The sequence below is a fragment of the Monodon monoceros genome, unplaced genomic scaffold, assembly GCF_005190385.1.
Source record: "Monodon monoceros isolate NGI ecotype Baffin Bay Population unplaced genomic scaffold, NGI_Narwhal_1 Super_Scaffold_4, whole genome shotgun sequence".
In the NCBI taxonomy this organism is placed as follows: Eukaryota; Metazoa; Chordata; class Mammalia; order Artiodactyla; family Monodontidae; genus Monodon; species Monodon monoceros.
Genome location: NW_021703781.1, coordinates 22,357,714 through 22,383,144, shown reverse-complemented (window position 1 = coordinate 22,383,144; position 25,431 = coordinate 22,357,714). Strand labels below are relative to the sequence as shown.

The window sequence follows — 25,431 nt, the reverse complement described above, 5'->3', positions numbered from 1 at the left end:
TGGAGAAGGGCTGTTGAGCCGTGGCGGCCATCTTTCTGAAGGCTCAAAGGACTGAGTTCTTCTGCTGGTGACATTTGGAGGTGGGTAAGGCTGGGGCTACACTTTGGAGCAGGGTGTTTCCTACAGTTGGGGGAACAGGAAGGGAAAGGCAAGCACTCTCCCCTTCAGCCTGTGCACACTGCCACCTGACAGTGAGGTGGCCGAGGAGGTCACGTGGCTAACACAGTTCCCCAGCCTGTGGCCGGGGCAGATGGTGATCTCAGGCCCAGCCCGGCCAGAGCCTTCTCGTGCATGACTTCATCTAAGCCTTACAACAGCCCTCATCGTCTTATGGATGAAGACACCGTCACACAACTGTCTGTGCCAAGTCCTCTCACTAGTCCCCCTTTATAGATGCTGAGGCTGAGGCACAGGAGGCAAAGGGAACAAGGCTGAGTGAGTGATGAAGGGTATCCGTAGACCGTTGGGTATCGGGGACTCCTGGGGGCTGTGACAGTTAGCCGGACTAAGTTAGGAGGAGAGCGGAAACATGCTAAGTTAGGTGGAAGGAAACATGGATGCAGATGGCTTCCTTCACAGAGGGCTTCCTCTGCACCAGGCCCGGTGCCGTGGGAACAGCCACGTGGGCCATCTTCTTCACTCCTCACAGAATCCAAAGAGTGTGGGGAGCTCTGGGGGCCGTTGGTATCCAGAGAGATGACACGGGGTGTGGAGTAGGATGGGAGGAGGCCTCCCCGGCCCCCAGGGGTGGAGGGCCTGGCATGTAGCCTGCAGGGCCTATGCCCAGGCAACAGATCCCAAAGCCCATGGGATCCCTAGCAGTTCCTCAAACACAGGCGGGGTCAGAGGCTGCAGGATGACCCTACATTCACTCTCCCCTTGTATAGCAACAGAACCCCCTATTTCTAGCTGGGCATCTGGCTGCCCAGACAAAGGCCACACCTCCCAGCCTCCCTTGCAGCTCCACATGGTCAGGTGACTCCCTGCTGGAAACTTGGATGAGAGTAGAAGTGACAGATGCCACTTCCTGGTGGTGGCCTTCAGGAGAAGCATGGCATGCCTCCCCCCCAACTCCTTCTGCCCCTTCCCGCTTCCAGGAACACAGATACAGCAGCTCCATCTTGAGGTGACATAACCAAGGGAAGGAGCCTGGGCCCCACTCACCCCGGAGTCACTGTTCCAGCCAGTGGAGAGAAACGTAGGTGTTATTTTGTCTAAATCATTGTTATTTTTAGTCTGAAACAAGAGCCAAATCTATATCTGAATTCTGATGGTCTCAAACTCTTTTGCCCTGATCACAGAAAGAGGTAGATCTTTCCTCCAGCTGGAATGATCTTCCTCTGCCTCCCCTTCTATCGCCCAGCTTCTACCCACTGCTGAATCCCCAGCAGCGATCACCTGAGCTAGCGCCTGTCTCTAGACAGGTGGTGATCAATAAATATCTGTTGAATGAATAAATTCTAACTTAGCCCTGTTCATCTATTGCTTGGACAACTGCAGCAGCCTCTACCCTGTCTTCTAGCCCCCTCCTTTCTAGCACTGTTGGTCCATCTTGGTCACAGCTGCCATGGAGACAGGGTGATTTGCTTCCTCTACATAATACCTTCAGTGGCTCTCTATTACCCACAGATTGAAAGTCAAATTCCTTTTGACTTGCTTTGTAGAAGCCTGGTGATTTGCCCACCACACTCCTTTTGTTCCTCCTCATCTTCATCTTCCTCTCCACCTTCTGAGCCTCAGAACCTTAGTTTAGTCTGTACTTCCTGCCTGAAAATTTTCTCCATTCTTCTTCTTTACCTGGTGAACTCCTACACACCCTTCAAAACCCAACTCAAACGTCATGTCTCCTTCTCACCTCCTCAGGCAGAGAGGACCAAGCTACTTCTGTTCCTCATTGGCCTTGTGTAGGCCTATATTCTGTCCTAAGACCACTGAGCTGCATCTCCTTGATTCCCTGGGTTTTCCCCTGCTGGAGTTCCTTGAGGGCATGGATCATGTCCTGTCACATGTGTATCCTTGAGTCCTGAGCCTGGCACAGGACAGGTAACCAGGATGTATATGTTAAATAAATGAGTGACTAGATGAATTATCTTGTCCCAGGTCAGCCTGACATCCCCCTTTAAAATATCGGGCTTCCCTGGTGGCGCAGTGGTTGAGAGTCCGCCTGCCAGAAGATCCGGGAAGATCCCACATGCCGCGGAGCAGCTGGGCCCGTGAGCCATGGCCGCTGAGCCTGCGCGACCGGAGCCTGTGCTCCACAACGGGAGGGGCCACGGCAGTGAGAGGCCCGCGTACTGCAAAAAAAAAAAAAAAAATCGTCACTCCTGGTGCTGTTTATCATTAGAGATTCACTTCTCTTCAGGTGCGTAAACAATTTTACCCTTTCCTGTAGAAACTTTCTGCAAATTGCTGCCAAGCTAAAGTGTCCCAGTAATTTTATGTGGGAAACCAAAATGTCAACGTTTTATATGAAGTGCTGAAAATTAGATTTAGTTAAAAGAAACCAGTTTTTATATTTAGTTAAAATAAACCAGTTTTTATATTTAGTTAAAATAAACAAGTTTTTATAATTTTTTAAATTTAGTGAATTTGGTGCATTCAAGTGTATAAATTTTTTGGCAAATTGGCCTGCTTACTGCCTCCTGAACTACTCTCCCAGCTTATATTTCAAAAGGAGCCCTAGCCCAAAGGAATGACTCTCTAAGGATGGAAATTGGTGTCTTTTGGGGTAGAGACATCACAGACAGAGAAGCTTTCATTCATTATGTTATTTGCAATTTACTTGGATTTTACTTGGAGTCACAGCCCTGTGCTTTTTCAGTGTCACCCTAACAGCACCAAGTGCTCACATGCTCACCAGAAAGTGCATGGGGTGACCTCTCTCAACTGGAGGGGGCGCTGCTGGCCTGGATGGGAACCACCCTCCTTTGCTCTCGTTGGCTGCTTGGCCAGTGGGGGTGGGAGCGTGTGGAAACAGGACCATATCACCCAGGACCCTTCAGTGCAAGCAACAGAAACTCAACTCACACTGGCCTAGGCAGAGAAGGAATTTACCGGCCCTCATGAAGGGGGAGGATACTAGGGCAGCTCTTGGAAGTGAAGGAAAAAGTCTAGGAACCAGGGCCTCCAGGAGAGCGACTGTGAGGTGAGTGCCCCCAGGGCTCTCCCCGGTGCTGCCCATTTTTCATCAACACTTTACTGTTTCTTTTCACCTGTTGGCCTCAATCTCTGACTCCTGATGGGCGTTCTCCACGTGGCATAGAAGTTGCTGCTCCAGCAAAGAGAGAGCTGCTTGCTCCCAGAGTCTACACATCAGTGGCAGGGAAAGACTCTGACCGGACCCATCGCTGCTGCCAGGTGAGTCGGGTGCTGTGGGTGGCCAGCCTGGATCACGTAGCCACCCTTTTGGCCAGAACATGGGCTGTGATCGGGGGAAGGGACACAGGGAAACTTCCTGGAAAGATACAAACCAGCAGTCCTCTATACAAGCGGTGAGCAGAGTAGTTTCGCCTGAAGAAAATAACCCAGGGATGTGGATAAATGTCACATATTTTACTTAGCTCTCTTGGGAGACCAGGACTTTTAAAGATTTAGACGCTTCACTATTAATTCCAACCTACTGACGCCACACAGCCACACGCTTCCCTTCCAACTAAGCTCACTACTCATTGCTCAGAGAATAAATATTCCTAGAAGGGAATGAACGAATGAATGAATGAATCTATGGATCTGTACATGGCCCACTCTTTCCTACCTCTGGGCCATCCACTGCTCTGTCATCTGGAACATGGCCGCCACCACACCTGTTTCTGCTTGTTTTGATCATATCCATCCTTTAAGGCCCAGTTCAAGTGCTGCCTCCTCCATGAAACCCCTGAGCCCATAACCAGCAGGGATTTCTTTCTTCTTAGGCCTTGGTTTCCCTCACTCTTTATAGACTCTAACCTGATCTTATGTTGTTTGTATTATGTATTGGTTTAGCAGAAAGACTTTCCAACAATTAGTCCATCACACAGGTGGGAGGTAGTAAGTTCCCTGTCCCCGTAGGCTTTAGAGCAGAGGCCTGTTTGGGGGATGTTATAAATAGGTGAGGACCTCTTGGGAACTGTCAGCAGGCTCCCAGGGCTGCTGTAACAAATTACCACAAACGGTAGTTTTAAGCAACAGAAATTTATTCTCCCACAGTTCTGGAGGCCAAAAATCCAAACTTAATGTGTCAGTGGGGTTGTTACTTCTGGGGGCTGTGAGGGAGAATCCATTCCATGCCTCTCTCCTAGCTTCTGGTGTTTGCCAGCGATCCTTGGTGCTCCTGGGCTTGTAGATACATCATTCCAGTGTCTCTGTTTCCACATGATGGTCTCTGTGTCCTCTCCTGCTTTTTTGTTGTTCGTTTTGGTGGTGCTGTGTGGCTTGTGGAATGTTAGTTCCCAGACCAGGGATTGAACCTGCGTCCTCAGCAGTGAAAGCACGGAGTCCTAACCACTGGACTACCAGGGAATTCCCTCTCCTCTTCTTATAAAGACATCAGTCATTGGATTTAGGATGATCTCAAGATCCTTAACTCACTGGATCCACAAAGACCCTATTTTTCAAATAGGATCACATTCTGAGGTTCCAGGTGGACATGTATATTTGGGAGACACTGTTCAACACACTACAGGGATTCTGTGTAGGACAAACTAACAGAAACCAAAGTGGCCACAGTAGAGGCCAGACAGATAACTGGAGAGCACAGGCCTCAGATCCAGTTTTCAAAAGAAGCCAGAGATCAGACTTTTTATGTAAAACATCTGGATTTTTTTTTTTTTAAGATTTATTATTTATGTAATTTTGGCCGCGTCAGGCCTTAGTTGCAGCACGCGGGATCTTCGCTGAGGCATGCGGGATGTTTCATTGTGGCCTTTGGGCTTCTCTCTAGCTGTGGCGTGTGGGTTTTCTCTCTAGTTGTGAGGCGCAGGCTCCAGGGCGTGTGGGCTCTGTAGTCTGCAGCACACAGGCTCTCTAGTTGAGGCGTCCGAGCTCAGTAGTTGTGGCGCGCGGGCTTAGTTGCCCTGCGGCACATGGGATCTTAGTTCCCTGACCAGGGATCTAACCCGCGTCCCCTGCATTGTAAGGTGGATTCTTTACCACTGGACCACCAGGGAAGTCCCACATCTGGATTTTTTAATGTTGGCAACATATTAGAAACCCGTAGAAGCATTGCGATCCATACAGCTGTACATTTATAGACAGTACATCTGTATGTCAGGTTTGCCCTGTGGAGCATCAGTTTATGACCCCCAGTAGAAACTACAGCTTTGCTTGTGAGCTCAGAAAAGAACACGGCCTATGCACTTCTTCCAGAAGCCACCAGATGGCGCGCTGGTCATTGCATTGGGCTGGCCTGGGAGACGTCCTAGGGCTGAAATGGAACAACCGGTTTTTTTCAAGTCAGAGGTGGTGAGTGGGGGCAAAGTAGAGAAGTGGGATTAAGCTGATGACCAGAGTTTATTCCATATAAAACTTTTGCATCATTCTCTCTTTATCTTTGATGCCTGTTATCTCTTTTTTTTAATTTATTTTATTTTATCCATTTATTTAATTTTTGGCTGCGTTGGGTCTTCGCTGCTGCACATGGGTTTTCCTCTAGTTGCTGAGAGCAGGGGCTACTCTTTGTTGTGGTGCACAGGCTTCTCATTGTGGTGGCTTCTCTTGTTGTGGAGCGCGGGCTTTAGGCGCGGGGGCTTCAGTAGTTGTGGCTCGCGGGCTCTAGAGCACAGGTTCAGTAGTTGTGGCGCACGGGCTTAGCTGCTCCGCAGCATGTGAGATCTTCCCGGACCAGGGCTCAAACCCGTATCCCCTGCATTGGCAGGCGGATTCTTAACCACTGCGCCACCAGGGAAGCCCGATGCCTGGTATCTCTTGTTTGCTAGTGATACCTACTCCCTTGGCAGACAAAATGAGTTCAAAAGTAGTAAAGATAATACCATAGGAAAAAGAAAGGAACAGCCAATAGTACCTATTCAACAGCTTTTTCTTATTCTAAATAAATCAATTAAGCTTTAAAAATGGACACATACACACAGCAAAAGGAAATTCAAACCATACAGGATATTCCTGCTCCCGCTGCCAACACCTGCTATCTCTGTTAATTAACACTCCCTCATTGCTTCAAGAGCTCTGAATTCAGGGATTGAGATTACTTTTGTTGTGGTTGCACATATATAATACCCTTCTCTTGCAAGGAAGATTCTGCAGTTTGCGCAATGGAATTAAGTACATCAGTACAGATGGTTACTGACTTCTATATAAATATGACCCTGATAATCTTTGTGAAAAATCAGGACTTCCCTGGCAGTCCAGGGGTTAAGACTCTGTGCTTCCACTGCAGAGGGCGCGGGTTCAATCCCTAGTCCAGGAACTAAGATTCCGCATGCTGCGGCCCAAAATAAAACAAAAATCATTAGTGCACAGTAGTTGGGAGGGGACATTTCCAGGAATTTAATGACACCTAATCACAGTTTAGCTTTTAGATATGACGCTTAATGTTGTGTTTTTAATATGTGATATAAATTTATATTTACTTTTTATTACGGAAATGATAAACATTCACAAAAATGGAAGGAATGGAATAATGAACCTCCATGCTTCAACAATTAGCAACTCATGACCAATCTTGCCCCCCCCTTGTACTTTTTGTTTGTTTGTTGGAGCATATCAAAGCAAATCCCAGACACTGTGTCATTTCATCCAAAATACTTTAGTAGTATACATTCTTCTATTTTGTTCCTTTGCTTTTGTTCTTTTTCTTCACAAGAGAACTCATAGCCAACTCTCTCAAGATTGCTCACCATCCAACTCAGGCCAGTGGAGCCTTAACTGGCCTGGGGTTGGAGCCCGTATCTTTTTCATCATTTCCATCAACGAGTTCACTTTTCTGTTTTCTGTTTTGATCATTTACCCATGATCAAACATCATGGGTAAAACTCAAAAGTATATTCAAATAATTGTCTAAAACTCAGAAAAAGATGGCCACTGCCCAAGTCCATTTCTTGGCTGACAGTACCCCTGTGCCATCGTAGCTCAAAGTGTTTGTGGGTCAGCTGAGGCATGAAATGGCTGACTTTTGTGTAGATAAAAGATAGATAGACTAATGGTGTCGATGTCAAATATACAGGGATCAAAGGTCATAGGGCTTCCATCTGCCTCAGGTGGTCCTGCCCACCTGGGATATTGGTGATGGCTCTGTGTGATAACCACCGTGCTGTTAGGAAGCCCAGCTATCACACATGAAGCAGTCACATGGAGAGGCCCTGAGACTACAGGAAGAGAGAGAGAGGTGCTTGGTCATCCCCCAGCCAGCCCAGTCCCGTGCTGTTCCAACACCAGCCTCCATCTGACTACAACCTTATGAGATCCTGAGCCAGAGCTACCCAACTGAGCCCATCCTTGACTTCCTGGCCCACAGTAACCATGAGAGATAATAAAACGGTTGTTGTTGCTTTGGGCCACTAAGTTTTGGGCTGATTTGTTGCTCAGCAATAGGTAAACAGAGCAATCTAAAATGTGTTCTGGGGATTTTCTCCTGGAGATAGGTAGTAAGAACCTCCTAGCCTTGGGTGGAGTGAATAGCTTTCTGTGTTCTGATTTCAGTCACCTGCAAACAATCTGCTGCTTATGCCAGAAAGTCCACCATTCGTGGCTGACTCTTTGGGATGTGTCACTGACTGTCCTCCTAAGAGGTGAACAGAGAGAGTTTCTGACCCCATCTCACCCTACCCCTCTGTGAGGGAATGAGTCGACTCCTTTCCTGAATGGGGCCAGTAGAGGGGCTGCAAGCCATTCCCCTTTGGCTCTGTCCCCAAATGGATAGACCATTTGTACTGGCAGAGCCCTCAGCCCCACATCAAAGTTGTCCTGCACCCTCAGGCTAGATAGCAGGGGACTTTGTAATGCATACATTTTATATACAACATAAATATCTAGTCGTTACATGCCCCTCTATAGGGTAGTGGCTTTTAATTTCCTGGGAGCCACAGTCATTTCAAGAAGCTCATGAGGCATATAGACTTACAAATTTAGCATATAGACATACAAATTTAACATTAGGTTCTATAAATAAGTAAACTATTTATAAATAAGTTAGGTTATCTAGCTATAAATTCAATTTTTACGACTGCATAATATTCAATTGTGTGGCTATATTGTAGTTTACTTAACTAGTCTCCTATGGTTGGACGTTAAGTGGCTTCTAAAGTTTTCATGTTTTAAACTATACCAAAAATCTCTGTCGCAAGATTATTATGAGCATCTTCTGGTCTTAGTTTATGCTGGTTGCATCTTGTGTGTCCTTGTGGCTGTTTCATATTTTTGGAACAAGACAGGGCATGTTTAAATACATACGGTGTTTTAAAAATGAGAAATACACGAGTTGGAACTGCCCCCTGCCGTGGCCTTGGGGTGCAGCCGGGGGCTCCTGGCTCAGCCTCACCCAGGCCTCCGGGAGGGGAGGGGAGAGGGCCGGGTGGAGGGGAAGTGCTGGGCGTGGTTTCCAGCTAGTAGGGTGTCAAGAACGCCTGTGATGTGGGCTGTGGGGGACCTGGCCTCGCTGCCTACCCAGGGAGCAATGATTTATGTCGTGGGATGACGAAGAACGGGAGCGGCGTGTTCCCTCCTGGAGCTGGGGTTGGGGGAGTGGGGCGGGAATGTGGCAGGAAGGTGGAAACAGCTGCCTTCCAAGGGCCTGGGTGTCCATAAAGCAAGTCTTCAGCAGCGGGCAAGGGCCTGTCCTGGTGCCACCAGCAGTGGCCAGAGGCTGCCCATGGAGGTGGGCAGGGCCCAAGGAAAACAGCCAGCAGAGAAAGGGGCCTTTGTGGCGAGCGGAGGACGGCTGCCGGACCCGAGGAGGTTGCCAGAGCTATGTGGCCAGGGAGGTGGCCGGCAGGTGCTGCCACCAGGTGACCCCTGTCTATTGGAGAAAGAAAGCACAACCTGAAAGTTACAAATTCAGTTTTATTCAGGGGTCTTACTGAGGACCATAGCGTGAGAGACAGCCTCTGCTAGCTCTGAGGAACTGCTCCAAAGAGATAAAGGAGGAGCCAGGAAAAAAACTGGTCGAACGTCAAAAGTTCACAAAGAACAGACATCTCCAGTTAATTATTTTAGCTCTCTACTATGCATGGGATGATGCAAGAATCTGGGTTCATTGAATTGGTTGCCTAGATATGCATCTTGACTATCTAGGGCCAGTATCCAAAGCACAGAATGTTTCCTGGTTTTCTCCATCCTGAATTCCCCTCAGGGTGTGCCGCCAATGCGGTAGCTGCAGTGGCTAATGGCTTGGTCCTTGTAGAACTGGGATGACGGCAATGTTCCCTGTCCACACCCCGATGATGCTGCACCGGCAGGGGCAGGGGCTATATGTAGTGTATGTAGTGCTACGGGGTGGGGGCTTTGGTCTCTAGAGCAGCCTCCCTCCCTCCTTTCCTTCCATTTTACTTTTGCTTTTGTTATTCTTTCATTATTTTTCTTTTAAAAGGTTTTTCTCCTTGGTAATTTTGGTAATTACAAGAGTGACCTGTGTTGCCTGGTGAATCCATACAAAAATGGAACCAGGCATAGGGATCTTCTCCCTCCCCCTTCCCCATTCCCGCAACAGCCAAGCAGGAGGAAACTTCTATACAGCTAGGGTCTTGCTAATGTTCATTAAAAACAAAAACCTCACCCCAGGCCTCACCATCACTGGTTTTTAGCATGGAATATTTGGAAATATGTTAAGGCTTTTCTGCTGTTCTTTTTTTGACAATGAGAGGGCAGAGTTGGCACGACCATGAGGGGACGAGGGATGCTGAACGTCCTGTAATGTGTGGGACAGTTTTACACATTGCATCGTCTCGCCTACAGTTCCCATAGTGTCCCAACTCTGCAACATGCTTTCTAAATTTAGCAGGATGTGCACAGCCCTTCAGACAATGGAGCTGTGCCTAATCCTTTTTTTTTTTTCAACAGACGCATAATATGCAACGGCAAGAACCTGCCTACCATGTTCATTCAATAATTTCTCTTGTAGAGAAATGGCTCTTCAGATACTTAGGGTTCCCCCCCGCCACTATTTCAAACTATATCAGAAAACCACTCCTTTTTATAAATCCTTTTGGTGGGTGCTTTTGTTCCTCTAGGAAACTTGTCAGTTTGGGGGGCTGCTGGGCTAAAGTGAGTGTATTTTGTGTTTCAGAAGAAAATGTCAGATTATTTTCCGAAAGGGTGATGCAGCGTGTTCACGGAGACCACAGCTGCCTGTCCCAGGCACCCTCAGTGTCCCTGGCTGTTGCTGTTTGATGTTTGAAATTCTTGACTATTCGCAGGTGAAAAATAGGATTTCAGTGTGGCTTTAATTTGCATTTTCCTGAACTCTCATGAGGCTGAGCGTCTTTTCAAATTTGTATTGGCCACTGGCTTTCCTCTTCTCAATTCCTGCTCCACAGTTGCCTCTGGGGAGGCGGTCCCACAGAGAGTGGGGGGATCCCACAGCAGTAAAGTGCCCTTCTCGTCACGTCATATCAAAGTCTGCGGTCAACATGACTTACCACTGTTGATGTTAACCTTGCTTAGTAAGCTTGGAACAAGGGCCCCGCATTTTCATGTTGGGCCAGGCCCTACCTCTAATCTACACATCCTTCAGCTCCTGCCTTCACAAACCCACTTCTCTGCTTTCCAGTATCCCAAAACTCTTGGGGACACAGGGAAAACTCTCCTGAGAACCCCGCCTATGCTTCTGGGTCACCAGATGGCAGCTCCCCGTGCTTGCAGGAACCCTCAAGTTTCCATGCAGAATTCTGAGAGTCCCCCCAGCACTGGGCTGGGGGTGGTGACAGGGTGAGCCACCTTCCCACCATGGGGCCAGGTGGAAAGAGCTATCTGTCACCAGAATTTTTTCCCCACAAGGGACCATCCTCCACACTCTATGACTAAGCGAGGGTGGGGACTGCTGGGGTGGGGTCAGTTCACCCGGCTCTGAGGGCTCTGGGGAGAGGTGTCTAGCCTCAGATGGGCTCTCTTAAATCCTGGGCCCCAATTCCCCTTAGAGGTCCTCTGCTTTGCTTCTCTGCTGCTTCTTGGAACCATAGGACAAGTCCCTCACCCTCCTGTTATGCAATTAAATGGGCAGGCGCATCCTGGGCCCTGTTCATAGGGACCAAGCATGTGCTGCACGTCAGCCCGAGCTGGGCGCTGGGCGCTGGGCGGCAGCGGTGAAGCAGAACCAGGCAAGGCTGAGACTCTGAGGGGCTCACAGGTGGTGGTCCAGGACGATGAATCTGAAATAAAGCAGATAACCAACAGTCACTGGGCACCAACACCCAGCAGGTGGGGCTGAGGAGGGGGCTGCTCCACTTACGCAGGTCAGGGAGGCAGAAGGAGAGTTTAAACTGAGACCTGACGGGTGATGGGCAGAAAGAGTCCCAGGCAGAACTAAGTATGCACAACGTGAGAGCTGTGAGTTTCAGCCTCTTAGAGAGCCCTGAGGAACTGCTCTGAAAGGTAGAGCAGGAGGTCAGCATAGATGTGATTTTTTTTTTTCTTCTGGGGTGTGTGGGCCTCTCATTGTTGTGGCCTCTCCTGTTGCGGAGCACAGGCTCCGGATGCGCAGGCTCAGCGGCCATGGCTCACGGGCCCAGCCGCTCCGTGGCATGTGGGATCTTCCCAGACCGGGGCATGAACCCGTGTCCCCTGCATCGGCAGGCGGACTCTCAACCACTGCGCCACCAGGGAAGCCCCATAGATGTGATTTTGATGAAGGGGGTGCTTGCAGCCAAGCACATATCTCAGTAGAAGTTGCTGCTGGTCACGAGGGGCAGATGCCTCAGTTAGTGCTTTTCTAAGTACAGTATGGGAAGCTGCAAGAATCCGGGTTCATAAAAAATTTCGCCCGAAAATGCCTACCTGTCTGAAGGCCTGTTCTCTCAGTTTTCCTGGAGCACAGAGTGCCTCATCCTGATCTCCGTCCTGAACGCCTGGGTGTGTTGAAAGTCAGCAGCTGCAGTGACTAATGACCTAATTCTTATGGAACCGCAGGGCAAGTGAAATTTTTTAATTAGCAGGACAATAGCTCATCACCCTGCCTGCCGGGAAGGTGGGGAGGGCATCCCCTGGGTCATCCCCACCCCGTGCCTGCCAGCCTCAGCTGGTGGAATTTTCCTGAGGTGGGTGCCCCCAGATACACCTGGCTGCAGGTGTCTGTCCCCGCAGCTGCCAGCCGCCCCCACCCCCGGGAAGAAAGTGTGGGCATCAGGCCTGCTCTTCCCTCTTTTTCCGTCCTCCAGCCCCACCCGGGCCTCGCCACCAACCACCTTACCCTGTAATTTCCCGTCGTGGGAGCTTGTTTGGGATTTACCTGGGACTGCTCCCTCAGCTCCCTCTCTGAGACAGGGCCTCAGCCCACCTACCCCCTCCCTGCAGAGGCCTGGCCAGTGAGGTGTGGGTGACTGAGCATTGGCTTTGAGGCAGAGGGCTCAGACCTTGGCTGGCCCTGCTGTGGCTCACCGGGTGACTTTCGGCATGTCACGGATCCGCTCTGTGTCTTTCCAAACTAATAGCACAGAGTTCATCTGAAGGCAACATAGAAACCCCTCAGGATCTCAGATGGCGAGAAGCCGGGTCTTGTCCGTATGCTGCAGAAGGGGAAACTGAGGCCATATCACAACCTGCTGGTTCAGAGGCTTTGCGGTGTGGGGATAAGAAGCCAGGCCTACAGAGTGGGACCTTTGTCCTGCTCCCCACCAGCCATACGGTCTGGCCATGTAATACTCTCAGAACCTCAGTTTGCCCACCTGCAAATGGAGATAAAGCTCTTTCTCTCAGAGCTGCCATGAGGTTAAACAACGTTAAAGGGCCTCATATAGAGCAGCTCCTGGGGAAGGGGACTTGCTCTCTGTAGGACAAGATACCAGCCTCAGCCCTGCCCAAGCCTCTGAGTATATAAACCTTGTGCAACTTCAGACAGAGCTCAGAGGAGCAGATGTTGGAGATGTGTCTTCCTCGGTGGCAAGGAGGAGTTCGGGAGGGGCAAAGTGACAGGAGGCGGACATTTCTTTAAGGGTGACTATGTGACAGTGGCCAATTTTGCCAGCATCCCTGATCCCAGTCTCCCTATCTGTAAAGAAGAATCCTAATACCTCATAGATGCATGTATTAGCAACTCACCAAATTAGAAGCTATTGCTATTACTGTTATTATTACTATTAATTGCTTTTTATTGATGAGGGAGGTGTGAGGCAGATGTGTGTCCCCATTTTACAGATGAGGAGAGTAAGCAATAGAGGAAACTCAATGACAGACTTGGCCCCTCTCTGCGCCTCCTCCAGGCAGGGAGGAATGGCTCCAGAGACGAGAAGGTGGGTCAGGGGAGGCCTGAGAACCAGGGAACAGGATCAAGCCTTCAAGTCTGAAAAATCAGATTAGGTCACCGGGGGACATGGTGCTGGAGGAGACAAAAACAAGCCCAGACCATTTCCTGGTTGGGCGCTGAAAGCCAACACCAACTCTTTCTACTCCATAAATAAATTTCATGTTTAAGTCAATACGGAATGGTGTGAGATTATTTTCCTTCTGCAAAAGAAAAGAGCATTTATCCGGTCTCCAGAAGCTCATTCCTTATTTCCAGCTCCTCTCTGACATCACCCAGGGGCAGCTGGAGAGGAATTTTCTTTTCTCATCCCCACGGGGGAGTCAGGTCAGGAACGTGTGGGCAGTGCTTGGTCCCAAGCCACAGACAGGCTCTGTTCCTGCAGTTGTGTAGGTCGTCGTTGGGAACTCAGAGTGGATTTTCCCTCTGAAGCAGTGTTGTCTGTGTTTCTTTGGTTACCAGCCTGGCCCAGCAGCCCATTTTGAAGGCAGGGAGGAAAAAGCAAGGGCGCTGGAGTCAGATTACCTGGTGTAACCCCAGCTCTGCTGTGTCCTAGCTGTGTGACCCTGGGGAAGGAACTCAACATCTCAGTGCCTCATCTCAGGCTGCCAGTGTTAGTTCTGGAGACAGTTCTCCAGAGGGCCTCTGGAATTTCTGGAGTCCCGGGACACCTTTTGCTCCGGACTATCTTTTCAAGGGTGTTTGTCTAGCAAACAGCCTTGGCAGATGTAGTGTCTCCCTTGGGTAGAGGGCAGATGTGTTTGCTTTCCAGGAGAATAAAAACAATGTCTCCCTCCAAGGCAAAGATTGGGCAGGTTTGCTAGAAGCCACTTTATAAGATTGGGGATTTCCTAATCTCAGGATTCCTCAGCCGAGACACAAACCCCCTATGGGCACAGTGTTTCCTCACGCATGTCTCCCACTTGGCCCGTGAGACAAGGGAGCAAAGGGAACCAAGGCAAACATGGAGCTTGTGTCACCTGTTTTACCTAATAAGTCTGTTGTCTCTGTCCCAGAAGTCTGCCAGCATTCATGGCACTGGCAGGCTGACTGCTGGCTTACAAGCAGAGGAAAAGTCTCAGACCTGCCACCGTTCTTGTTCTTGGCAGTCCCTGCCTGACTCTAATACCCACCCTGTTGTGGGAGGGTGGGATGCCTGGCCCTTGGTGGGGAGTTAATAAATGATGTTTGGAACAATTTTGCTATCAGTGGATGGGAGGCTGGTTATTCACGAGCCAATCAGAATTTCCACCCAAGATGCCAGCGGTGCAGCATGGCCTTGGCCCTGGGGTTAGGAATTCCATCCCAGCAGGGTCTGGGACACGCTTGCAGGACCTGTGGCAAGGGCTCCAGAAGGGTGGACTTTAGGTCCTTTTTGACCACCCCTTCAGCACCTCCCTTCTCAGAGGCAGCCTCTATGATCAACTTGAAATACATCTTTCCAGACCTTTCCCTGTGCATAGATATGTTTAGAGAATGTATAGTTTATATTTACAGAAATGACTTACACTGTATATATTATCTTGCAATTTTCATTTTTCTCTCAAAAATACATCCTGGACACCTTTCTGTGTCATCCCACTTAGCCTTTAAGAACTGCTGGATAACGTTGCTAATATGACTGTGTCGACTGGAAAAAAAAAAAAAACGCACAACCTAAAAGCCGAGAGTTATGTTTTATTTGGCAGATTTTCTGAGGACTTCAAGCCCATGAGATAGCATCTCAGATAACCGTGAGAAAACTGTTCAGAAGGGGCAAGGCGGGGAGCCAGGAGTTTTCGCAGCAAAAGACCAGGTAGTCGGAACATCAAAAGATTACTGTTAATAAAAGAAAACAAGATATCTCAAGTTAAGGAGTTTAGTACTTTTCTATGTATAGGAAGATGCAAGAGTGTGGGCTCACTGAAATCATTCCTTTGACATGCACTACAGCTATCTGGGGCCGGTAGCCTGTGTTTTCTCATCCTGAGTTTCCTTCTGTACAAAGATATACATTGTACATATTGAAACACCTTCCTGGGTGTATGGGTGAGGGCTTCTCCAGGGCAGACATGAAGGTGCTCCCCCTGCATGTTACAAATATGGCCATGGAGACCCTGAGGGGCTGCAGACTTCCCTCTGATCACGCTGGGGGTGGTGTGGCGGTCTCAGCCCCGATTCTCCCTTTTCCCCTCTTCTAGGAGTCTCCACCCTGAAACGAGTTGGGGTGGGGTGTGGGCCGTGGCACCAGGCTGGAGGAAAGGAGGGAAGGGGTGACGGGGCCACGGTGGCTCTTCTCCCTGTGATGCTGGCAGGCCCAGGGGAGATAATTGCTGAAGCAGCACGGAGGCCCCCGAGGAGCCACCATGTGGGTACCAGAGGGGAAATACGGGCCGCCAAGGGCCACTGGGCCCCAGGTTTCCTAAGAACCCTCTCCTGGGTGCCCCAGTTTAGAGAGAGGCTCTGTCAAGTGTGACACTGGACTTAAAAGCTATGAGGTCCTCTTGAGGGGCCCAGTCCTCTCAAGCTCAACCTAGAAATCATCCACCAGCCCTAGGGTCCCCTAGGTTGCTGCTACCTGTCACATATCCTTGTGGCCCAGGCATTGCAGACCAAATCAGTCAGGTCAGCCAGCAGGGCAAGGTCTGGGGGAGAGACCAGCCAAGACACCAAGCCAGTCTTCAGAAACACCAGCTCGTGTTCCCAAGAGCCCCTGCCAGGATCTGTGCTGGGCCTGCTGAGGACATCCACGGAAGGCACGGCTTGCTGTGATCAAGCTGGCAAAAGGATGTAACGTCAAGTGTAACATGCAAAACAGAATGAACTCAGTTCATTAACGACTACTTCCTGGGAGCTAATGTGACAGGCTCTGTGCTAAGCTGTTTATCTCATGGACCCTATTGATGCTGAAAGCTCGGCCTCTGTGCACCGGTGCTGAATCGAATCTCGAATAATCTCGGAGACAGAGTTTTGGGTGAAATAGAAAAAAATAGCTTTATTGTTTTGCCAGGCAAACGGGGACACAGTGGGCTTGTGCCCCTCAAAGACTACTATGTGTCCCATCCCGGGAGGATTTGGTGACGAGGTTTATAGTAATTGTTCAAGGGTGGGGTTGCTGATAAGAATTAGGGGGTATGCAGGGCCTGCCCTCTTCTAATCTGGTCTCAGGTAATCTTTTGATGAGCTTCTCTGGTTCCTTCAACCTGGCCTTTCCTGGAATAAAGAATGCTAACGCCTTCCAATTGTTGGGGGTTTTAGCTCTGCAAAGAGCTCAGAAGATAATTGTGTATATCCCTTGAGGCCAGGGCCCTGCCCCAGGGCTGTGCTATTCTATTGTTTCTCGGCTGCCCCTCCTCTGTCTTTTCATCCCCTCCCTTCGCTGATTAGCAACTGTTCAAGATTCTGCCCTTTGGAACTCAGGGAAGGTCGTGGAGGCTGGAATCTGTTCCCTACAAACAAGGAATGGGGAACAACGAAAGGCTTCCTTGCCCAGAAGCCCTACAGGGTCCTGCTCAGTTTTACTATTGTCACACTAACCCTGTGAGGCAGGCTTTATTATAACCCTTATTTTACAGATGAGAAAATAGCTCAGAGAGGTTAAGGAACTTGGTCCAGGCCCCACAGCTAGTAAACCATGTGCCTGGGACTCAAACCCACACCTCTAACACCAGCCTTCTGCTACCAAATTGTTCTTAACCTTTAGAGAGTCATGGACCCCTTTGAGATTCTAAGGAAAGCCCTGAGCCTTCTAATTTGAAAAGTGCCTGCAGTATAAACATTCAACCCACTCTTGTGAGTGGGTCCGCCTTCCTGGGTGTGCAGCCTGTATGGTCACACTCAGACTGTGCTCAGAAGGGGCCTGTGCTTGGTTTAATGTTTCGCTGTTGCCATCATGAAATTCTTAATACTTTTTGAACAATGGGTCCCACATTTTCATTCTGCACTGGGACCTGCAAATTATGTCTTGCATATGCCTGCACTTCATACGCACAAGTGTACACACACGCCACAATTTGTAAATGACTTCAGATGTGCAGGAATCCCATGAGGCCATTCAAAGATTTAAGAAAGACCCTTTTTGCTTTCACCTGCTTCCTGGAAGGCTATGTACGTGTGCACGTGTGCGTGCGCGCGTGCGTGCGTTTGCAGGTATGTGTGTGTATGTGTGTGTGTGTGTGTGAGTGTACTGTGTATGTACATGGCACACTGTCAGGTAGAACCGTGTTTCCCAGGCAGGGAGCAGAGGAAGAGGTGGCGAGCTTAACATCACTCTCCATACATTTTTTGACTGCAACTTCTCCACCTCCGAGAGAGGAAACCCAGTCCTGATGATAACAGCCCAGTACTAAACCCATGTCCTTAAAAACCTGCCACCTCCTGGGACAGGACAAGGAAGTTTTGTCAGGATGGCAGCCTCAGGGTAAACACGGGAAGGGGGCCAGAGGCAGGTGCTTAGGCCATAGGGTTCTCTGTGCCCACCCCTGAGAGCAGAGACTCTTCGGCGAGGGATGGGCACTAGGATGGCCACATGTGTCCCTGAGAATGGAGAAGGCAGAGAGAGCCTCCACAGTCAGGAGGGGGCTGCTGGGGGCCTTTATGCAGTCCTCGCTCTGATCTATATCACCTTGAGCAAGTGGCTTAACTCCGTGACTCAGTTTTCCCATATGTTTAATGGGGATAACAATAATACCTACCCCTGAGGTTATTGTGAGCATTGAGTTTAGTCGAATGTCCTCCCAGCAAAGCACAATGATAGCTATTATTGTTATTATTATTAAAAACTGGATGGGAGGACAGGGCTTCAAGCATAACAGCTGTGCTTTTAGTTTGGGGTTTATCTTGTTGCTGTTTTTAATCAGGAGCCTGTGAGGTATCACCGTGGGAGGCAGGCTTCTGCTGCTAACAGCTAGGGAACCAGTGCTGGGATGGGAAGTGCCCTGAGGGGAGACGAGGAGCTCAGGGGAGGCTCATCCCCCAGGACAGGGGTCCCAAGAGCCCAGGAGGGACCTGGACGGGCCCAGAGTCTGAGGGTGGGGCTGTCTGCAGGGGCTGGGTTTGAACGGGAGAATTTCTTTTCTTTTCAGTAACCACAGCAAAGGGCTCTTTCTTTGTCTTCAAGGTTCCCAGCCTTGCCCCCCAACCACATGCCCAGCCTCCCTCTGGTCACACGGTGGAGGCTGCCCTGGGCAAGGCGTGTGTGTGAGCGGCCTCCTGCCTCAGAGCAGGGCAGGGTGTCCAGGGGCTGGAGGAGGCTGGCAGTGCGGCCCGGAAGGAGGTTCCACACTGGGGCTCCCTGGGGCTTGGAGATCCACCTGCCCTGAGACCCTGGCCTGGGGCTGTACAGAACCGGGTTGAGGGGTGGCATTTAGTCACCAGTGTCCACCCTCCCCATCTCCCAGAGGAGATGTGATTTTGAAGTTTGTCCCTGCCATAAGTGTCAGCTAACATTTTTGAGGCTTTCTACATGCCAAGTTCTCTCCTAAGCTCTTTGTCTGTCTTATCTCATTAAACCTCACAGCATTCATTTAACTCTAAGAGTTATTACAGATGAGGAAAACGAGACTAACAAGGCCAGGGTGCCCAGCTAACGAACGGTAAGCCTGGACTAGAGTCCAGCTCAGGGGACGTCAGAGCTACCTTCTTCTTCCTTTTTAAATTTTTTTTAGATAAATTTATTTATTTACTTATTTATTTTTGGCTGCATTGGGTCTTCGTTGCTGAGCGTGGGCTTTCTCTAGTTGCGGTCAGTGGGGGCTACTCTTCGTTGCGGTGTGCAGGCTTCTCATCATCGTGTCTTCTCTTGTTGCGGAGCACGGGCTCTAGGCACGCGGGCTCAGTAGTTGTGGCTCGTGGGCTCTAGAGCACAGGCTCAGTAGTCGTGGCTCATGGGCTTCGTTGCCCTGTGGCACGTGGGATCTTCACAGACCAGGGCTCGAATCTGTGTCCCCTACATTGGCAGGCGGATTCTTAACCACTGTGCCACCAGGGAAGTCCCCAGAGCTACCACAGCTTCACACTGACCTCTCTTCATGGGGCAGAGACCCAAGGAGACCAGCAGGGTCTGAGAGCTGAGAAGGAGCCCTCCTGTCTGCCCCCTTCATCCTCTGGCCAAGATGACTGACTTGACTCAATCTAAGTGGCCCACACATCTTGGTGGCAGAGGACTCTAAGCATTTTTACTGGCCTTTTGGTAAAAAAAATCAGGTGAAGTGCCTGGCCTTCATAAGTATTCATAACTGTTGAATAACTGTCTACCGTTATCATTAGCTTCTGAACGGGGTCTCTGGCCTCCCCAACCCCCTTTTTAAAAAATTTACTTATTATTAATATTTAATTTATTTATTTTTTGCGGTACGCGGGCCTCTCACTGTTGTGGCCTCTCCCATTGTGGAGCACAGGCTCCGGACGCGCAGGCTCAGCAGCCATGGCTCACGGGCCCAGCCGCTCCACGGCATGTGGGATCTTCCCGGACCGGGGCACGAACCCGTGTCCCCTGAATCAGCAGGCGGACTCTCAACCACTGCGCCACCAGGGAAGCCCCATTATTTTTTTTTAAAAGATCTTTAATGGAGTATAATTGCTTTACAATGGTGTGTTAGTTTCTGCTTTATAACAAAGTGAATCAATTATGCATACACATATGTCCCCATATCTCTTCCCTCTTGCGTCTCCCTCCTTCCCACCCTCCCTATCCCAGCCCTCTAGGTGGTCACAAAGCACCGAGCTGATCTCCCTGTGCTATGCGGCTGCTTCCCACTAGCTATCTATTTTACGTTTGGTAGTGTATATATGTCCATGCCACTCTCTCACTTTGTCTCAGCTTACCCTTCCCCCTCCCCATATCCTCAAGTCTATTGTCTAGTAGGTCTGCATCTTTATTCCCGTCTTGCCCCTAGGTTCTTCATGACCATTTTTTTTTTTTAAGATTCCTTATATATGTGTTAGCATATGGTATTTGTTTTTCTCTTTCTGACTTCACTCTGTATGACAGACTCTAGGTCCATCTACCTCACTACAAATAACTCAATTTCGTTTCTTTTTATGGCTGAGTAATATTCCATTGTATACATGTGCCACATCTTCTTTATCCATTCATCTGATGATGGATACCTAGGTTGCTTCCATCTCCTGGCTATTGTAAATAGAGCTGCAATGAACATTTTGGTACATGACTCTTTTTGAATTATGGTTTTCTCAGGGTATTTGCCCAGTAGTGGGATTGCTGGGTCATGTGGTAGTTCTATTTGTAGTTTTTTAAGGAACCTCCATACTGTTCTCCATAGTGGCTGAACCAATTCACATTCCTACCAACAGCGCAAGAGGGTTCCCTTTTCTCCACACCCTCTCCAGCATTTATTGTTTGTAGATTTTTTGATGATGGCCATTCTGACCGGTGTGAGATGATATCTCATTGTAGTTTTGATTTGCATTTCTCTAATGATTAATGATGTTGAGCATTCTTTCATGTGTTTGTTGGCAATCTATATATCTTCTTTGGAGAAATGTCTATTTAGGTCTTCTGCCCATTTTTGGATTGGGTTATTTGTTTTTTTGATATTGAGCTGCGTGAGCTGCTTGTAAATTTTGGAGATTAATCCTTTGTCAGTTGCTTCATTTGCAAATATTTTCTCCCATTCTGAGGGTTGTCTTTTCGTCTTGTTTATGGTTTCCTTTGCTGTGCAAAAGCTTTTCAGTTTCATTATGTCCCATTTGTTTATTTTTGTTTTTATTTCCATTTCTCTAGCCCAACCCCCTTTAAGGATGCACTGTAATCCTCCATTGGAAGGGTGAGGACCCCGGCCTGAGGGTGGGTAACTTGCTCAGGCCACTCACTCGCCTCTTTCCTGGCAGCCTGACCCTCACAGATACTTTATCCTCCTGGCGGAGCCCTGAACAGTGAGTGGGGGTGGGGCGGGGGTGATGTGAGTGGACAGACCCAGGGAGAGAAACAGTAAGCCAGAAGCCAGAGAGACATGGCGAGGAACTCGGGAGGCCAGGCATGGCTTGACAATTCACCAGGTATGTGGCCTTGAGTGGAATGCTGACCCGCTTTCATAGAAGAAACACAGAGAATGGTGGAAGGGACAGGGATTCTCTCCTTGACCCAACCCCAGCCAGGCTCCTCGGAGCTTCCTTCTGGACTAGGCCTCCACTTTGGCCTATAAAGACCTGAACAGACGCTAACATAGTTTCTAACAGCCCAGGGCCACATCCCTAGGATGATGCTGGCCCCTCTTAAAGTGCCTGAGTGGGAAAACTCAAGGCTGCCAAAAGAACTGACTGTTCCAGCCGTCACCTGAAGAGGGGGCCCACCTCCCAGACTCCGCGGGAGGGGCAGAGCCTAACCTCCATAAGGCCAGTACGCCAATCCTGAGGGGTTTCACGTGGACCAACACCTCCTTCCTGTTTGTTTGTAATTCTTCACTTCCCTGACTTTCCTGAGCCCCTGCGCACCACCCCCACATTCTCTCATTCTCCCTTTAAAATGCCCAGTCACCTCTGTGCAAGTCCCAGTTGAGTATATTTCACACTGGACTCTTCTCCCTGCTGCAGTGGTTATATCACTGATTAAAATCTGTCCTGACCACTCTAGCTAGTGACAGGCTCCTTCATCTTCCACAGAGGTATCTCAGGGCCTCTGCGAGTTTGGATGAGATGCTCAGCCCATTGCTGGGCACGGCCTTGCGCACTGGGCATCTCCACCAGGTGCGCTGTGCTGTCGCAGGTGGAAGGTGTTATGAAATGACGTGCATGACCATTGACACCCAGACTCTAAAACCTTTGGATTGTTTTCTTCCTATCTGGGCTGAGCATAATTCTGCACCAATCCAACAGGAGACTGCTTGGGGAAGGCAATGGGCAGAGATGAAAACTTAAGAAAATAAAGATGGGATCTGGGTCCAGTGGGGCTGGGAGGAGTAAGGGGTAGGAACCTGGGGTAGAGGGTAGGACGGTATGTGAATTAGCATACAAGCACACACACCCTTTCCCATGTCCAGCTTGTTTAATATCAGACCCTAAATGGGGCAGTAGTTCAGCTATCACACCTCCCAGGTGGACGTTGGGACCAGGTCACCATTCCCGGTTAGTAAAGATGGGAAAGGCAGAGATGTCTTCCTTCTAGACCAGGCCTATGGGGGGGACCACGAGAGACGAGAGCCCCACAGCTGTGTGTTCTAAGGAGAACACTGCATCCCATTTGAGTGGAGACAGTAGGGATGGAGAGGGATTTTAATTTCTTGGGGGTTTCCAACATCCTCTTGGAAGATTTTATTTAAAAGAATCCTTGTTTAAATGGGTTTCATGTTTCTTAAGGGCAAGTGTAAGAGTGGTTTTATAAGGTATGATCCCTGCTTTCAGAGACTGACAAGAATAACATGATTAATTCTCATCATCAACATGGCTCCGAATGTTTTATAGACCTCCCATTTCAGAGGAAGTAATTATCACCTTGGATGGAGAGTTAGAATTGTCAGACAGACTGGGGTACAAGTTATTCACCTTATTGGCTCTGTGTGACCTTGAGCAAGAATTCTGGGTTGAATTGTGTCCTCCAAAATTCATATGATAAACTCCTAACTCCCAGTGCCTCGGGATGCGACCTTATTTGGAAATAGGATTGTTGCAGATGAAGTGAGTCAAAATCAGGTCATATTGGAGTAGGGTGGGCCCCTAATCCAATATGACCGATGTCCTTATAAAAAGGGAAAACTTGGAGGCAGACCTACACAAGAACACCAGGTGAAGATGAAGGCAGAGATTGGGGTGATGCTTCTTCAAGCCAAGAAACACCAAAGATGCCAGCAAACTACTGGGAACTAGGATAGAGGCATGGAACAGATCCTCCCTCACGCCCCACAGAAGGAACCAACCCTGCTGACACCTTGATCTCAGACTTCTAGCCTCCAGAGCTCTGAGACAATAAATTTCTGTTGTTTAAGCCACCCAGTCTGTGGTACTTTGCTATGGCAGCCCTAGCAAACTAATACAGCATGTCACCTCACCTCTCAGTCTCAGTTTTCTTGTTTGTAAAGTGAGGATAATAATATTACCTACTGGGAGGGGTAAGGGAAAATAAAAGCGTTATTATGGGATTATATGAAATCACGTGCATGAAACTTTTGAAAATTGTAAAGCACTGCAGAATTTAAAGAATCTTTCATTCAATTAGAAAAATGATAAAGAGACTTCCCTGGTGGTTTGGTCCAGCGGTTAAGACTCCACGCTTCCCATGCAGGGGGCGCAGGTTCAATCCCTGGTTGGGGAACTAAGATCCCACATGCTGTGGGGCACGGCCAAAAAAAACAAAGGTAAAAGAAATAATAGTACCTACTGTGGCAGAGATAGTGATAGTCACCAAACATTCTATTTGTTCCCCTATATTCCCCACCCGCACTGCAATTGGGTAGGTGCCATGTGATTAGCACTGGCCAGTGGTCTGTGGGCTGAAGTGACATGAGTCACTTCTGGGGAAAAGAACAGAAGAGCCAGCCCAAGACCCTAGAGTTGTCTTTTCCTCTGCCTCAGCACCAAGACCTCCTGTTCAGTAGACTGAGTGACAAGATCAAAGCTACCTGACTTGCTGGGTCACTGCATGAATGAAAGATGCCCCGGAGAGGTTCGTGGACCCACAGCCAACTTCATGTAGATAAGAAATAAACCTTTGTTATGTTAGGCCCTGAGACCTTGGGGACTGTTTGTTACCACAGCAAAACCTAGCCTATGTAGACTAATACACTACCTCTAGGATTGTTGTGAGGATTAAATGGGTCAATATGCGTAAACAACTGAAGCAGTGCCTGGCATATAGTAAGGACTCAATAAATGTTAGCTCTCATACCACCTGTGTGACTGGGGGCAGGATGTGTGACCTTGCTGAGCCTCTGTTTCCTCATCTTCAAAAGAGAAGCAATGACAGCATCTACTGTGGAGTTGTTGCAGGGATTAAATAAGGTACTACTACTTGTAAGTGCATGGCCCAGGGGAAGTGAAGTGTGTTCATTCTCCTCTCTCTGCTCCTCATTATGGCTGCCTGGTCAACGTGCTTACCTGCCTGTCTCTCCGAGGCTCCTCTGAGCAGGACTGGGCCAGCATCCACTGACCCTGCCCTTCCTGATGGAAATGCATTGGGCCTCATCCTGTGATGAAGTGATTACTCAGAGCATCTGCTCTTTGTTTTGTAAATCTTCCCACAGCTGGGGGGCTGGAGGCCCAACCTTCCCTTGCTGCCAGGCCTCGGAGGGGATTTATGCCCGTGCAGACCAAGGATCAGCTCATCAGCTGTGTGCTGCTAGGCAGACTGCCCTTCCCAGAGCCGGCCAAGGTCTTGAGCTCAGCGGACCTTGGCTTTTCCATGGATCAAGGTAAGTCAGTTTTCCCTGAGCTGGGTCATGAGGAAGCCATGCCATAGGGGCTCTCTGTGCCATGTGCAAGGAGAGGGAACGTTTCTCTTGAACAAAGGTAAGAGGGAGAACGTTAAGACACCAACGAACCTGCAGACTGAGAGCTGGGAGCTGTGACAAAGTGCTGATGCCCCAAAGCTCAGGCAGAACCAGAAGCAGAGCAGCGCCATGCAGAAATGGCCTCTGCGAAGTTGCAGACATGCCAAGTCCGAGAGCGATGTCAAGATTTCTCTTTGATGTAAGAAAGGAATCGAAGTTAGATAAGGCCATGATTGAGAGCAGCTGGATTCTAGTAGGTCCTTAACTGTTACCTGGCTCTTTGCACTGATTTTTACAATGTGCTCTTGTAGTTGATCTCACCTGAATTGGCCCTTGTGGTGTTAGCAGTGGTTCTCCCAGGGTCGCCTGGGCCCTGATGCCGTATCCAGCCTCTAAATTAAATCTCGGAGACAGAATTTGGGGTGAAGTAGAAAAGAATAGCTTTATTGCTTTGCCAGGCAAAGGGGGCCACAGAGGACTAATGCTCTCAGAACTGCGTGTCCCGACCTGGAGGGGGTAGTGAGGAGTTTTATAGCACTGGTTGAAAGAGGAGGGCGTGATCAGCTCGTGGACATTCTTCTGACTGGTTGATGGGGAGGTAAGTGGGAAGCATCATCAACCTTCTGGTTC

General features: G+C 49.2%; 1 long non-coding RNA gene across 1 annotated transcript; it reads left to right on the top strand.

The window, feature by feature from the left end:
- On the top strand, positions 1-24,814 carry LOC114883374. The gene is made up of 5 exons (XR_003790550.1): positions 1-80; positions 1,098-1,198; positions 2,101-2,362; positions 3,263-3,357; positions 24,556-24,814. It is a non-coding gene; the product is annotated as an uncharacterized LOC114883374 (long non-coding RNA).
- Positions 24,815-25,431: the final 617 nt, after the last annotated feature.